The 14,414-nt window shown below is 39.9% G+C and overlaps 3 non-coding genes across 3 annotated transcripts; 2 read left to right on the top strand and 1 right to left on the bottom strand.

Annotated features, from left to right (window-relative positions):
- Nucleotides 1–930: 930 nt before the first annotated feature.
- On the top strand, nucleotides 931–1,142 carry LOC116681000 (small nucleolar RNA U3). Its single transcript, XR_004329950.1, has one exon. It is a non-coding gene; the product is annotated as a small nucleolar RNA U3 (small nucleolar RNA).
- Nucleotides 1,143–6,429: 5,287 nt separating this feature from the next.
- On the top strand, nucleotides 6,430–6,510 carry trnaf-aaa (transfer RNA phenylalanine (anticodon AAA)). Its single transcript has one exon. It is a non-coding gene; the product is annotated as a tRNA-Phe (tRNA).
- Nucleotides 6,511–8,807: 2,297 nt separating this feature from the next.
- Nucleotides 8,808–8,923, bottom strand: LOC116680993 (U5 spliceosomal RNA). The gene has a single exon (XR_004329945.1). It is a non-coding gene; the product is annotated as a U5 spliceosomal RNA (small nuclear RNA).
- Nucleotides 8,924–14,414: the final 5,491 nt, after the last annotated feature.

Below are 14,414 nucleotides of genomic sequence, written 5' to 3' on the forward strand. Positions count from 1 at the left end.
GGACCTGGCATCTCCAGCAGGTATTATGGTAGAGTCTTTAAAAAGCTGCAGAAGATATTACCTCCTATGGTAATCTGACTGGTAGGGTATAGATGTAGTGGTAGACTAAGACCTCCTGTGACCACAAACTAAGCAGTATGCTCTCTCTTTTATACCTCAGACTATCAGACAGCACAACAAGCACTTTAAATGTACATGTTTTACAGTCTCCATTTTACTGTATTTATGTACTTGTACTGTAATATATTTATTGTATTACGCTCCAGTTTTTTGGGTGTCATGGTGGTTATGAGCACCGTAGCTTCCATTTTTGTAGATGAAACTTGTCCATGCCAGCAGGCATTACAGAAATTAATGCTTTGTTTAAACACCAACAAACAGGAAATACACTTAGCTCACATACAAAGCACAGGAATAGCAGAGGATGTTTCGATCCACCGACCTCTGGGTTATGGGCCCAGCCGCTTCCGCTGCGCCACTCTGCTCTACTGCTTAGGCAATGGGCTGGAAAATATGTAATTGACATTTTTGAGGCGAGGTTTGGGATCCTGTGGCAACCAAGGCTCCAACAGCTTACGTGGTGTAAAGTTAAACATTTGGTAGACCTTTCTACTATCTTTTATGTGAGCTTCCTGATTACTCACACATTGACTATTCACAAGTAACACTTGTGATTGGCTGGTGTTTTAATGCAAAGAAAGGACTGGAGCATTTATTGTAGAGAATAAGTATGCTGACACTGAAGTATTGAGACAACAGTGACTGAAAATCTAATTCAATCTACATATCGGTCTTCTTAAAGATCTAAATAGATTTTCTCACCTCAGAGTCATCTGGAGCACGTAACGATTAGCTTCTGTCCCTCTGAACCCTGAGTGACAATCACTCTGCAGTGAATGAGATGCAGTTCCCCCCCCCCTCAGTCTAACCAAGACTATACTTTCTGGGATTATTCTAGAGTTTCTGACTTGAGGAATGTGTTTCTAAAGTGTTGGTCTCGCTGACCATGATGATGATGAGTCGTGATATTCCTTTCTGAGCGTGAAGCTGACAGAGAGTAATGATTCACTTCATGTGCTCTCTGTCATTGATGATTGTTCTTGCTTCTTATGGAGTATTGAGGAAAGGAATATGATCAGAATGTCGTAGTAGATATGTGGAAAACTAACATGTGTGAAGGTAACAAACCTGCTAAGCTTCTAATTAACTGAAGTTATAATCGGTCTCAAAGTATGTTTGGTCCATGGTGAACAAGGTTACTTGAAAGGTTAACACCTTCTTTCTTGACTTGGTAATGCCTTATGTCCAGTGTAAAAATATAAACTGAGTTAAGCCATAATTCATTTTCATTTCTACCTTTGCTTTTCCTACTTTGACATGTCAAAAAGGTGCATTGTTTGAAAGCCCATCTCTACACATCCATGTTCCACTCCCACAGGTGTTTCCACTTGACTAATCAGACTGTGTGGCTTTACAGGCTCAGCTTGATTGACATGTATTAAAGGGGTGGAACGGTCCACTGAAGTCCCGGTGGACGGGATGGCATGTTGTAACGAGGTTGAGTACATACAGCATACTTGAAGCCAGGTTACTTCTACGAGTGGAAACGGGGCGTTGAGGTGATGTGGAAATCCTGATTGATTCAGTGATTTTTTGGCCTGTTTGTATTTGATCTAAAGGCTGGTTAACCACTGTAGGGAGGAACGTTGGACAGTTTTTTTGTCTCGTTCCAGTGATTGGCATGTCTGGGTGAAGGCGTTGGATATGCGTTAGCATGTTTGATGTATTTCCACTCACGCACCAACAACGCCGACCCACAGTCCTCGTTTTATCCACCACTTTCTCACCTGTACTACTGGAACTGACTGGGAACCAAATTTTCCCCGTGGGTCGCCACCACTCACTCGCCGTAGGAGAGGCTGCTCTTCCTTAGTGCTGCTGGCTCGGACTCATATGAAGGGAATATGGGGCAAAAGGTGAGAGCTAGCAGAACAAAAAAATCTGAACTTATGTGTAAATTTGCACTTGTAAAAATAAAATTTCAGGTTCTATCACCAGATGAGAGACACCTCTGTCCGTCTTATTCATGTAGCATGGAAGCTACCGTTAGCTAACTAGCCAACGGCCGGGCCAACTCACAATCAGACTGAACAATGTTCTTGAAAAAAATGCTAATAAACAATACAAAAATAAAAAACAACACAGCAATATATTTCTTGTCCTGCCTACGCACCACCTGTCTGTACTTTGTATCTCACATTGCACTTTTCTGTTAGACACAAACTGCATTTTGTTGTCTTTGTACTTGTACTCTGCACAATGACATAAAGTTGAATCTAATCTAATAAAAAAAGATGGATGTCTTTGCACAAGAGCAGTACACACAAGTATGCGCCGTTTGGGACGTCATTTTCTCTAACTCCAGTAACTGTGTGTGCTCAGCAACTTCCTATTATTTAACCTTCTGAGACCTAAGGTCATTTTTATAGCTCATTGTCCGTCTGCTTCTATTTTCTATAAAAGCTTGGAAAACCTCAACCCTGGTGTCTCCAGTCAAGATATCAACATCATTTCTTTCAGAACAAACTGGATTATTAGGATATTTGTGCTGCACTGAGGTCACTTGAATGTTAAAAATGGTTGTAGGACCTTAAAGGGAACATGGATCTTCCAGATATGTATTGATATCACACACAGAGCAGTACGAGCTGAGCCAGTCTCCTCTAAAACACTTCTCGTATGTCCTGGGAGTCAAGAAATAAACATTAGAACTTATACAACTATGCATTTATTTTTAGCTTAATTTACCCAACAGAACAGCTTTGGAGTCATTGGAATGAGTTGAAGTGTGGTCGTCTCGCTCCCCCCTAGCGCCTGTGAGCTGAAACCCCCACCCCCTTGCGACTTTCAGTTAGCGTGTCGCCGACTCAGCGTCAGGAAGTGTAGCGTGATATCAGGTCTTGCTAACAAGATAGCGATGGATTTCTTTTGGTGTTTTTCACAGTATCTTCATGACTGAGCCGGTAAAAGGGAAACAGAAACTTAAGAAAGCATTGTTGGAGGAACAGAAAAAGAGGAAACTGCAGACTGACAGAGGGAAGAGTCAGACACAAGGAAACAGAAGAGCTGCCTAATATTTATTCAGAAGCTGGAGGTGGAGCTCAATAGACAATACCTGCGAGAAAAAAGTGAGAAAACAGCCAACAAATGGCCAGAACTGCATTGCTCCCCTTTAATTGAAGTGTTTTCCTCTTCCCTGAGGTGTGGGGGTTGGAACAGTAGCTGAGAGTGATTGGTCTGCCAATGAGGCAAATTTTCGAGCCTCGTTGGCATGCCAACCACCATCTACAGTAGGTAAATCACTGGCTAGCTATGCAGGAGTACCTCATACCTTTTACCAGGTTCAGGTGGTTAATAGTTATGGTCAAATGAAGCTTCATTAAGCTTTCTGAACAATGTTCTTCATTTTCAGAACACATTCACTCAGTAGTGTTTTATTATTGGTTGTGGATCTGTGATTGCCCTAGAGGTCTCTCAGTCCAGCACCTCTCCCGCTCATCTTTGTTAGTTTTACTCTGTCCAGCATAAATCACTGACACCATACCTCACACTCATCCATGCATACACATTCACCTCTGACTAAACTGACTACCACCATCATTGAATTATCATTTCTTCTGTTGTGGTCATGTTCTCGTGTTTCCTTCAACCTTGCACACGGTCTTTTGTCCTGGCCTTTTCATGGGGTCATGACAAAGCATCTAGGGTCGGTGTTTTAAAAACAAAGAAAACACAACTGAAGCTGAAAATGCAGTGACAGGTGGATGAACACTGGCACAAGCACATGAATGGAAGTTGTAATTCTGTTGTTTCGTCTGACATTGAGACCCTAGTCGACCCAGTCCAAACCATCGCGGTAAGCCTCACTGGTGTCCAAACTAAAATGAAAAGAGGAAACTTGGTAGACTCCTTACTGATGTTTCTATCTGTACTCACTATGCCCTTTTTTTAAAGCACCAGACAATCACAAGTGTTATATGTGAATAATCAATGTGTGAGTAATCAGGAAGCATAAAAGATAGTGGCAAGGTCTACCAAATGTTAAACTTTACAACCCATAACTGTTCCTTCAAATGTGGATCACAGATTATCGAGAGCAAGAGCAGAGTGGCGCAGCGGAAGTGTGCTAGGCCCATAACCCATAGGTCGATGGATCAAAACCATCCTCTGCTAATGCTATGCTTTGTGACTGGACTGTACTGCACACCTGATCACATTTACCAATGCCTCTGTTGCTACAAGTGTCTGAAGTGAAATGTCTCCATCTGCTGAAAAGTACACTCTTAATGGTATGTCAGGTTATTTCATCCATAAACACAAAACAATAAATATACTACAATACTGTAAATAGATAAGTAGGAACTGTAAATCATGTACATTTAAAGTGCTAGTTGTGTTGTCTGATTTTCTGAGGTATTAAAAAGGGGGCATACCGCTAGTTTGTGTTACAGGAGGTCTTGGGCTGACTCTCATTTCTCTATCTTACCCCTTCCCCTTGGTTTTGCGGGTTCACGCGAAACCAAGTGTTGTCCCAATACTCTTTTGAACAAGGGGTAAGGGGTGTATGGACCTTGGAACCATAGACAGTGAAATACAAAATCAAGGGAGGACGCGAGCTTTCTTGAAACAGGAGGAAACAGCAGCTGATCCACTTTGGGGCTGAAAGCGAGCAGAAGTTTCTTAAATCCTGTGTTCATGTTGTTCCCATTCATTATTGCATTGGTACTGAATTACTGTAATCATTTGTAATTAATTCTTGTTCATGCACTTGGTTGGCACTTGGTTTTGATACAAGACACTGATGAAATGTGTGTGGGTGTGTGTGTTTTGTGGGGGAGGATTTCTCCTGTGGCCAGAGTCTGAGGTAAGCAAATAATTTCATCTCGTAAAGACTTGTTGTTCTGCACATAACCGTGTTCCTGTTGCTCCTCACACAGAGAGTGAAATCACGTTAGTAAATGTCTGTCTTGACATGTTTACAACTTGATCGTGTTTTTCAGCATATTATTTAGGTAGTTGTTTCCCCATCCTGTATATATTCAAATATTTGTTTTTTTAATCCTATTATTATTATTTTTTAATGTATATTGTACGTATATTTCATTTATATTTTTAGTCTGTACTGTGTGACTGTTGTACGCCTGCTGTAAACTATAATTTCCCTTTTTTGGATCAATAAATATCTATCTATCTATCTATCTATCTATCAAACTCATCGAAGCAGAAGCAAAAATCCAAATGTCACATTCCTTGCTAGGTCTACACAATGTTGTGATGTTAAAACGTAATTTCATTCCTCTTTGGTGTTGCATTGCGATAACAAATAGCTACATTTGTGTAAAGTAATCAACAGGCTTCATGTCCGTGTTGAGTAGGGAGGGAAATGTAATGCATACCCCTAAGTTTTTTCTTCTTCTAATATTTATCATGAACGAGGAAGCGATTTAGAGCCCCAATTAACAGAAAGTGAGAAAAACAGCAGTGAGAGAAACAAATCAAGGGACTGAAGAGCAGGAAGAGGGAGAGCCAGAGAGTTCTGGGAGTTTGGAGAGAGATCATGTGATGAAAGTGAGGGCTCTGACACAAAGAGGGATATTCCAGAGGGTGAGGAAGAGGAGAAGAGGGTGAGAGAGGAAGAAAGAGTGAGGAAGAAAACATAAATGGGACAGAGAGATGAACAGCCAGAGGGACAGCAAGTGGATCCATGTGGATCAAGTACTGCACCATCAGGTTTGTGATGAAGAAGGTTCTTACTATTTTCAAAGCAGTGCAATTACACTTTCATTGTAGGTCTACTGTGTGTCCTTAAAATGATGCTTTCTGCTGTCAAATTCTTTTTTTGTGTCAATACAGCTCTGTTTCTTTTTTGAAGTACATCCTTGGCCTACATTTTGAAATGCATGCAGGTATACATGCATACAGTGGTATGCATGCGTTCAGGAACCCATGCTGAAGTTGACTAAAAGGAGGAATTAAAAAAATCATCTTTTGGAAATTGATCTTAATGCGTTAATTTAATAAAAAGGAAAAATCCAAACTTTAAGGACACCGTCTGCTTTGTCCAGTGATGGTGGTATAGTGGTGAGCATAGCTGCCTTCCAAGCAGTTGACCTGGGTTTGATTCCCAGCCATAGCAGTAGTTTTCTTTGTGTGGTTACTTGCTTTATTTGTCAAAAAGTAACCAGAAAGGTTACCTGCCCAACCCAATTGGAAAAAATATTAGATCTCTGTCAAGGTACAAATAAGGGAGCATATCAATCAATCAAGCTGCCTCCATGAGGATCCACAGATACAGGGAGCGCACCACGATTTGCAATTTGTTTAAAGTTTATGAACATTTGAGCAAACATATATAGTGCTGCTTTTCAGGTTGTTGTGGCCGAGTGGTTAAGGCGATGGACTAAAAATCCATTGGGTCTCCCCGCGCAGGTTCAAATCCTGCCGACTACAAAAGGTGATCTTTAAGAGTGGCAGCAAACAAATGACACCTCACGGTTTACCAAATCACAGATGTGCCTTCACAAACAATATTGTGTTATCTCATAGGTACTGTGGAGTACTGTGTTACAAGATTTGCAGTGAACATTGTATTGTCCACTAGAAAGACAGCAGGTGTGTTACTTTTTGACTATGATTCATACCATAGCAGTGCAATCATTTTGCCCAGGTTTGATTTCCATCCACCGCAGTTGCATTTACAGGTTTTGAAGCCATTACAACATTAACATTACATGTTTTACCCAGGTTTCTTCTTTTATTCAGTGAAATTTCATATCCTTGTGGGAGTCATCCCAAAGGATTGGTAAAAATAAGTCTAAGTCTATCTCAGGAAAAAGAAAAAAAAATCTGAAAATCTTCAGGGGATGTAGCTATTGGCTTTTTCCTTACGAAGGTTTTTTTTTCCATTAACATTTATAAGCAACCGTTAGTTACGGTGCCTGGTTTGTCACGATGTGGAGAACTAATGCTTGCGTGTAGTGTGGCTGAGTGGTCTAAGGTGCTGGACTAAGGTTTCAGTCTCTCTGGAGGTGTGGGTTTAAATCCCACCACTGCCATCTACATTTATTACACAGCTGGAAGCCAACCATGTGATCTCTTACAGCTGTGTCATTTGGGCTGAACTTGGTGAAGTGATTAGAATCATCCGTCAATCACCTTGCTGAGATTGTTCCTTGTCAACCTGAGGTTCAACGATTGGTGATACCTTCCTTTCCAGCACTTTGGAGTAGAAAAACAACAAATAATTACGATAGTTAATCGTGATCTCTAATTGTCGTTATCATTTTGGCCATAACCGTGCAGCTCAACGAGATTTTATCAAACCAGGTTGGGCAAGTAACCTTTCTGCTGACTTCTTGTAAAAAAAGCAACTAACAAAACTCAAAGAAAGCTACTGCGATGGCTGGGAATCAAACCCAGGTCAACTGCTTGGAAGGCAGCTATGCTCACCACTATACCACCATCACTGGACAATACAATGTTCACTTCAAACCTTGTAATACATTTGGGTATTGAGACTGGAAATGCGCTCTATCACTGAAAGTCCCTCCAGGGGGGTCCTGTGTTATCACAATCAACGGAATGGGAAGTTCATATGACAGTGCTGGCTACCTTCGATAGCTCAGTTGGTAGAGCGCAGGACTGTAGAGGCATAAAGCTGAAATCCTTAGGTCGCTGGTTCAACTCTGGCTCGAAGGAGAAATTTTTTTCCAGAGTTTCCCTTCACGGATCAATCAAGTATTTCTGATTCTGATGTAGAGATGGATAGACGACCCAAAAGCATAATACTTCTTGCCAAGACATAACAAGAAACAAAAAAAAGAGGTGGGGTAGATATGAGCGCAGAAATCCTTTTACGACAGGCTTTACATGATATTCATGAAATGTTTGTATCACACCAATCAGAGCGTAAGGATGATCGTACATTGATAAATGCAGCGGCTGGAAAGCGACTTGATTTTGCCACTAAGAAGTGATAGTAGTATTATGATGAATTTGCCTCGCGCGTGACACTCTTTTCCATCATATTCAATAACTAAACCAGATTATTCAATCCATTCCTCTACTTATATGCAAAGTAGTCTCATCCAGGACCTATTGCACCCTAAGTAAGAATCATAAACCTAGAACAATGAACAAGGAGGGCCATGTCCTGCTCATTGTTCCTCATATCTTTTCCCAGTTTTTTCTGTTGCGTGCAGTTGAAGCAGGATATGAAAAATTGCCAACATGCTCTGATACAATTGTGCTGGCTCCTAATCTGGGTTCATTTAACAATAAACTGGATTTTAAAGTACAGATTAGGGTTGGAACAGCACCTAGCTTCATCCCCGACATACACTTCTTCTTGCTCAAGTTGAAAATGTTTTAAAAAACATCTGGGTAAAAGCATAGCTTGTGGCAGGATAAAATACCCAGGTACTATAAGATCAGAGGGTAAGGTCTTCAATCTTCTGAGGTATGATCCCATCCAGAACCGTGCCATAGCTGCAGTTTAGGATTTCTGGATGGGGCCGTGGCTGCTGTTATGTGTATAGCTGTAAATCTGCTCCCTAAAAACATAACAGGTCCGGCACTCCTTTCTCTCCTTTCTCCTTTGGCTTCTTCATCACTCTTCTTGCACTCGTTCCAACTTGGACCTCAATAGGAAATAAAGATGGCTCGTTCCAGGTCTAAAATCTCTTTTCTGGGGGGATGAAAACAGAGCTGATGAGTAAAAGCAAAGGTAAGAAAAGCAAGTACAAAAGGCTCGGCCAAACAGCAAAGCTCAACAAAAATAGTTTCAACTCATCAGGGTTCCCCTCCAAGGAAGTCTTTAGTAAAAGGCAAAAGAGTTGTGCGTTATGAAGAGAAACCAGAGTGAGTACAGCCGTCTGCTCGAGAGCAGCAGAAAACCCTAGTGGACCCAGTCCAAACCATCACGGTAAGCCTCACTGGGTGTCCAAACTAAAATGATAAGAGGCAACTTGGTAGACTCCTTACTGATGTTTATATCTGTACTTACAATGCCCTGTTTTTAAAACACCAGCCAATCACAAGTGTTACATGTGAATAATCAAGGTGTGAGTAATCAGGAAGCTCACATAAAAGATAGTGGCAAGGTCTACCAAATGTTTAACTTAACAACCCGTAAACTGCTGGAACCTTCGTTGCCACCTTCCGTCAAAATGTGAATCCCAGAATTTAACTGACAGAGCAGAGTGGTGCAGCGGCAGCGTGCTGGTCCCATAACCCAGAGGTCGATGGTTCGAAACCATCCTCTGCTAATTTCTATACTTTGTATAAGCAGTTATTCTATTTATAGTTTGATGTTTAAAAAAGCATCTGTTTCCAAAATGAAATGTCTCCACTTGCTGAAGAGTAAACTTAATGGCATGTCAAGTTCATTTCATCCATAAAAATAGAAACCAACAGTGCTCATACCTGCCATAACACCCATTAAAACTGGAGCATATACTACAATACAAGTACATAAATGCAGTAAAACAGAAACTGTAAAACTTGCACATTTAAAGTGCTTGCTGTGCTGTCTGATAGTCTGAGGTATAAAAGAGAGAGCACACCGCTTAGTTTGTGTGACAGGAGGTCTTAGTCTACCACTACGTTCTATAACCCTACCAGTCAGATTACCACAGGAGGTAATATCTTCTGCAGCTCTTTTAAAGACTCTACCATAATACCTGCTGGAGATGCCAGGTCCTCATACATGTAAAGCATGAGCTCTACCACTGAGCTACATCCCCTCAAGATTTTCAGTTTTTTTAATTTATTATTAATCCTTTTGGGATGACTTCTGCAAGGAAATAAAAACATCACTGAATAAAAGAAGAAACCTGGGTAAAACATGTAATGTTAATGTTATATATAGCTTCAAAACCTGTTAATGCAACTGTGGTGGCTGGAAATCAAACCTGGGGTAAATGCTTGCACTGCTATGATATAAATCATAGTCAAAAACTAGCACACCTGTTGCCTTTCTGCTGGACAACACAACGTTCACTGCAAATCTTGTAACACAGACTGAAAATAAAAGCTAAGAAATACATTGGTGGCTGAAGATTTTTCATGATCACACATCTGCGATTGGGTATTCTGTCATGTGTCATTGGTTTGCTACAACTCTAAACCCTCTGAGCCCTGAGGCCATTTTTACAGTTCTTTGTCCATCTGGATTTATTTTATAAAAAAGTTTGTAAAACATCAACCCTGTTGTCTACAGTCAAGATATAAACATCATTTCTTTAAGGACAAACTGGGTTAATAGAATAATTGGGTTGCAGTGAGATCACTTGAATGTTAAAATGGTTGTAGGCCCTTAAAGACAAACAAATAAATATATAAATAAAACGGGACATGAATCTTCCAGATATGTATTGATATCACAGACAGAGCAGTAATACATAAAAAAAACGCAATGAATTATGGACATAAAGTGGATAAATACTGGATGTAACGGTTTGGATTTAATGATTTAACGGCCCCGAAAAAGGCTGGAAGTTCTAGGCTGGATAGACAATCACCTGTAGAGGTAGAAGGACCCGGAAGAGACCTCCATAACCGCTAACTCGTTAGCTTTTAGCTGCAACTTTTGGTGAATTTCTATGTTGTATGGTTGTTAAATGATTAAACTATGAATCGGAGATGCTGTTTAGGCTCGTGGGCGAGTCTCTTGGTCTCAGAGGGTTAACTGGCCTTCTATAACCTTTCCAACAAAGATCACCACTGTTTGCATACAATGGTGTGAGAACGTAGCTATCACTCATGCTGAAGGTAGGACTAGTGGTGCAATGGATACTGCGTCTGACTGTGGATCAGAAGATTCTAGGTTTGACTCCTGGCCAGCTCGTAGTGCTTTCCAACTTTACCCCACAGTACACACTCTACAAAGAAAATGTACATCTATAAACCCCCAAATGATGAGTAATTATTGTTTCAACATGTGTGTAAAGTCATCTAAGTCTCTCAGTGTGCCCATTATTTATTGCATTGGTACTGTATTATTGTAATCATTTGTAATTAATTCCTGTTCATGCACTTGTATATTGTTGTTGGTTTTGATACGGACACTGATGAAATGTGTGTGTGGGGGGGGGTTACTGGCCAAAAGGCTTCAGACTTGTCAGGAATATCAGAACAGCTGTAGTTAATTTGTTTGTTTGTGGCCTTGTGTTTTTTTTTTTTAGTTTTACACATTTGAGTGCCTTTTTATGTGTGTGACATGTTAGTTATGGTTCTAATGGTTGATAATGGTTCGTTAATATAATGTATTTTTTATGTTTTTGCCTTTTATGTTTAATTTATTGGGAAATAAAGACAGATTTTAGTTAACAAAATGTTTTTCTGAACATCACAACATTCAAAACGCTGATAACTGAAACAGATGTGTGTGTATACGGGTGGTTGACGTGACGCTCCATTTTTGTGTCCATGGTGACAAATATAAATAAAAAATTATAATATTTCATTAAAATATATGTTTTAATATACAATTTAATCTTCCAGAACTAATACATTTGTAATTAATGCGCATTTTAATTCAAATGTGTAAATATTTCATTTTAAGCACGACATTTGTCCTGTGGCGTGACTGTCCGGGATGGCGTTGCTTATCTTAAAACTACTGTAATAAAATGAAAAATCAGTCTAAATCCATTAAAATACTTGAATAGATGTTATATGAGTGTTAACTTAATGAAGCTAAAGGTTATAAGTTTTAAGGTCCCCATTTAGAATAATTATGACAAATTACATTTTGTCCGCAAAACTGGTGTCCACCTGGTGTGACGCCATTCTTTATGTATAAATCGGGCATTAATTTGGGCACCCTATTACTGAGAGGGGCCCTTCTTCATCCAGGAAGTACAGTAGACCTCACTGGAGCACATAGACTGCACACAAGGTGAGTTTTGTCTCAAATATTTTCATAATATTACTATTTCCGTGCACTGTTGGAAATGGTAACCATTATGTCGTCCTTTGGTGTGATTAAGTATTGATCTGAAAATGTTCAGCAATTTATATTGATTGACTATCGAAAATAATGTAAACCTTAACACTGTTAGTCAGGTTTGAAGACTGCCTCTCATATAGCTAGGCCGCAAACTGGCCTTGATCTTGAAAACGTCCCCTGGTGTGACAGCACTGTCCTACGGTGTGACATGAAATCAGCATCACACTGGTGGATGTAGGCTCTATCAAGAGGTCCAAAACCATCACTCTCTCCCTCCCTCCATTTTAACCTCCCTCCCCCACCCCTCCCTCCCAACCTCCCTCATCTCACCCCCCCCAACCTCCCTCCCTTTCAATCTCCCCACTTCTAACTTCACTCCTTTCTTACCTCCCTCTTACCTGTGAAATTGAACTTCCTCCCGCCTCCCAACCTCCTGCTTCCTATCCCCTTCCTAACTTCCCTCCCAACCTCCTGCTTCCTGTCCCTTCCTAACTTCCTGCTTCTTGTCCCCTTCCTAACTTCCCTCCCAACCTCCTGCTTCCTATTCCCTCCTAACTTCCCTCCCAACCTCCTGCTTCCTATCCCCTTCCTAACTTCCCTCCCAACCTCCTGCTTCCTATTCCCTTCCTAACTTCCCTCCCAACCTCCTGCTTCTTGTCCCCTTCCTAACTTCCCTCCCAACCTCCTGCTTCCTATTCCCTTCCTAACTTCCCTCCCAACCTCCTGCTTCCTATCCCCTTCCTAACTTCCCTCCCAACCTCCTGCTTCCTATTCCCTTCCTAACTTCCCTCCCAACCTCCTGCTTCTTGTCCCCTTCCTAACTTCCCTCCCAACCTCCTGCTTCCTATCCCCTTCCTAACTTCCCTCCCAACCTCCTGCTTCTTGTCCCCTTCCTAACTTCCCTCCCAACCTTCAGTTGCTAATTCTAGTAGTGAAGTTTGCATTTTCTATTTTTAAGTTTTGCCTTTTTCTCTTACTCTCAGAATTGAAGGACACCACAAGTCAAACCTTCCTACTCTGTTTTGTTAAGGCTAGTTTGAGACCCACGTTGAAAGTGAGAGGCTGAGATGACAAGCGAGGAAAGGACCAGGAAGTATATGCCCCCTTTCACAGCTAATTAACTGTACAATGTATAGTCTCGTGTGAGATATCATTGAGCTCAGCAGGGAGTTTCCTTTTCAATGGTGACGATTTGCGGTGTTTGACTGCCGTGCAAATACACGGTCGCAAGGAGCGGCGTCCGCCAGTAACCCTGACATGCGCAGATGAGCAAGGGCTCATCTTACGCTGTTTGCAGCTTTAATTTAAAACTTGTGCCTTTTTATTTCAGAGAATATTCAAATAAAATTGAACAAGAAAAGTAATAAGCCAGGTCAATTTTGTTTCCATGGTCATGTTGCTAAATGTTACCATGGCTCCCAAGTCTTTTTTATGGGAATGTTGGTTTCTTCCTTTTTATTCTGACTTTATTGTACACCAAACATTTGAACTTAAAGTTGTAAATATATTTAATGATTTTTAAATTAATTTGAAACAATAAATGTGACTTTGTACAAAACAGGGCATACCGGTACTTTTTGTTGTCCAATGGTGTGACGGAATGTCCTGTGGTGTGACAAACTGATTTCAGTGGAAAAGGCATTTTAATGCACAAATTCATGTAAAAAGTATTGACTACTAAATAATGATATAATCACTATGCACACATAAGGATGGAATTAGGTTTTGTTAGGTTTTATAGTAATTATAATGAATATAATCTAGACCTTTGGGTAAAGTCCCTATGTGTACATCTTATAGTCGGAAAATAACACGATTGTGAATTTGTATTGGTTACTTTTGATGTGGGAATATAATTAGGACAAACTGATAAGGATTGTGAATATTTGTCTTATCCGTCACACAATTTCTGAATTAAAAATTAACATTAAAAATGTTGTCACAACCGTGGACAATATTTGGGACTACCACACACAAAAGTTAATAAAATACAAAATAAATAAGGAATTAGAAAGGGACACATTCAGTTTTAATTTATTCACATATAAGCAATATAATTATGTGTCATTTGACAAAATTTTATAAATATTTTTTTTCCACTTTGGATTTGAGTTCACGTCAACCACCCATATACATGTATATATATATATATATACACAGTACACATATATATATATACATACACAGTACACACATATACATATATATATATATATATATATGTATATATATATATATATATATATATATATATATATATATGTATATATATATATATATATATACATACATACACACACAGTACATATATATATATACACACATATGTACTGTGTATATATATATGTACTGTGTGTATGTATATATATACACAGTACATATATATATATATTCACAGTACATA

This window comes from Etheostoma spectabile, unplaced genomic scaffold (genome assembly GCF_008692095.1).
Source record: "Etheostoma spectabile isolate EspeVRDwgs_2016 unplaced genomic scaffold, UIUC_Espe_1.0 scaffold00018528, whole genome shotgun sequence".
NCBI lineage: Eukaryota > Metazoa > Chordata > Actinopteri > Perciformes > Percidae > Etheostoma > Etheostoma spectabile.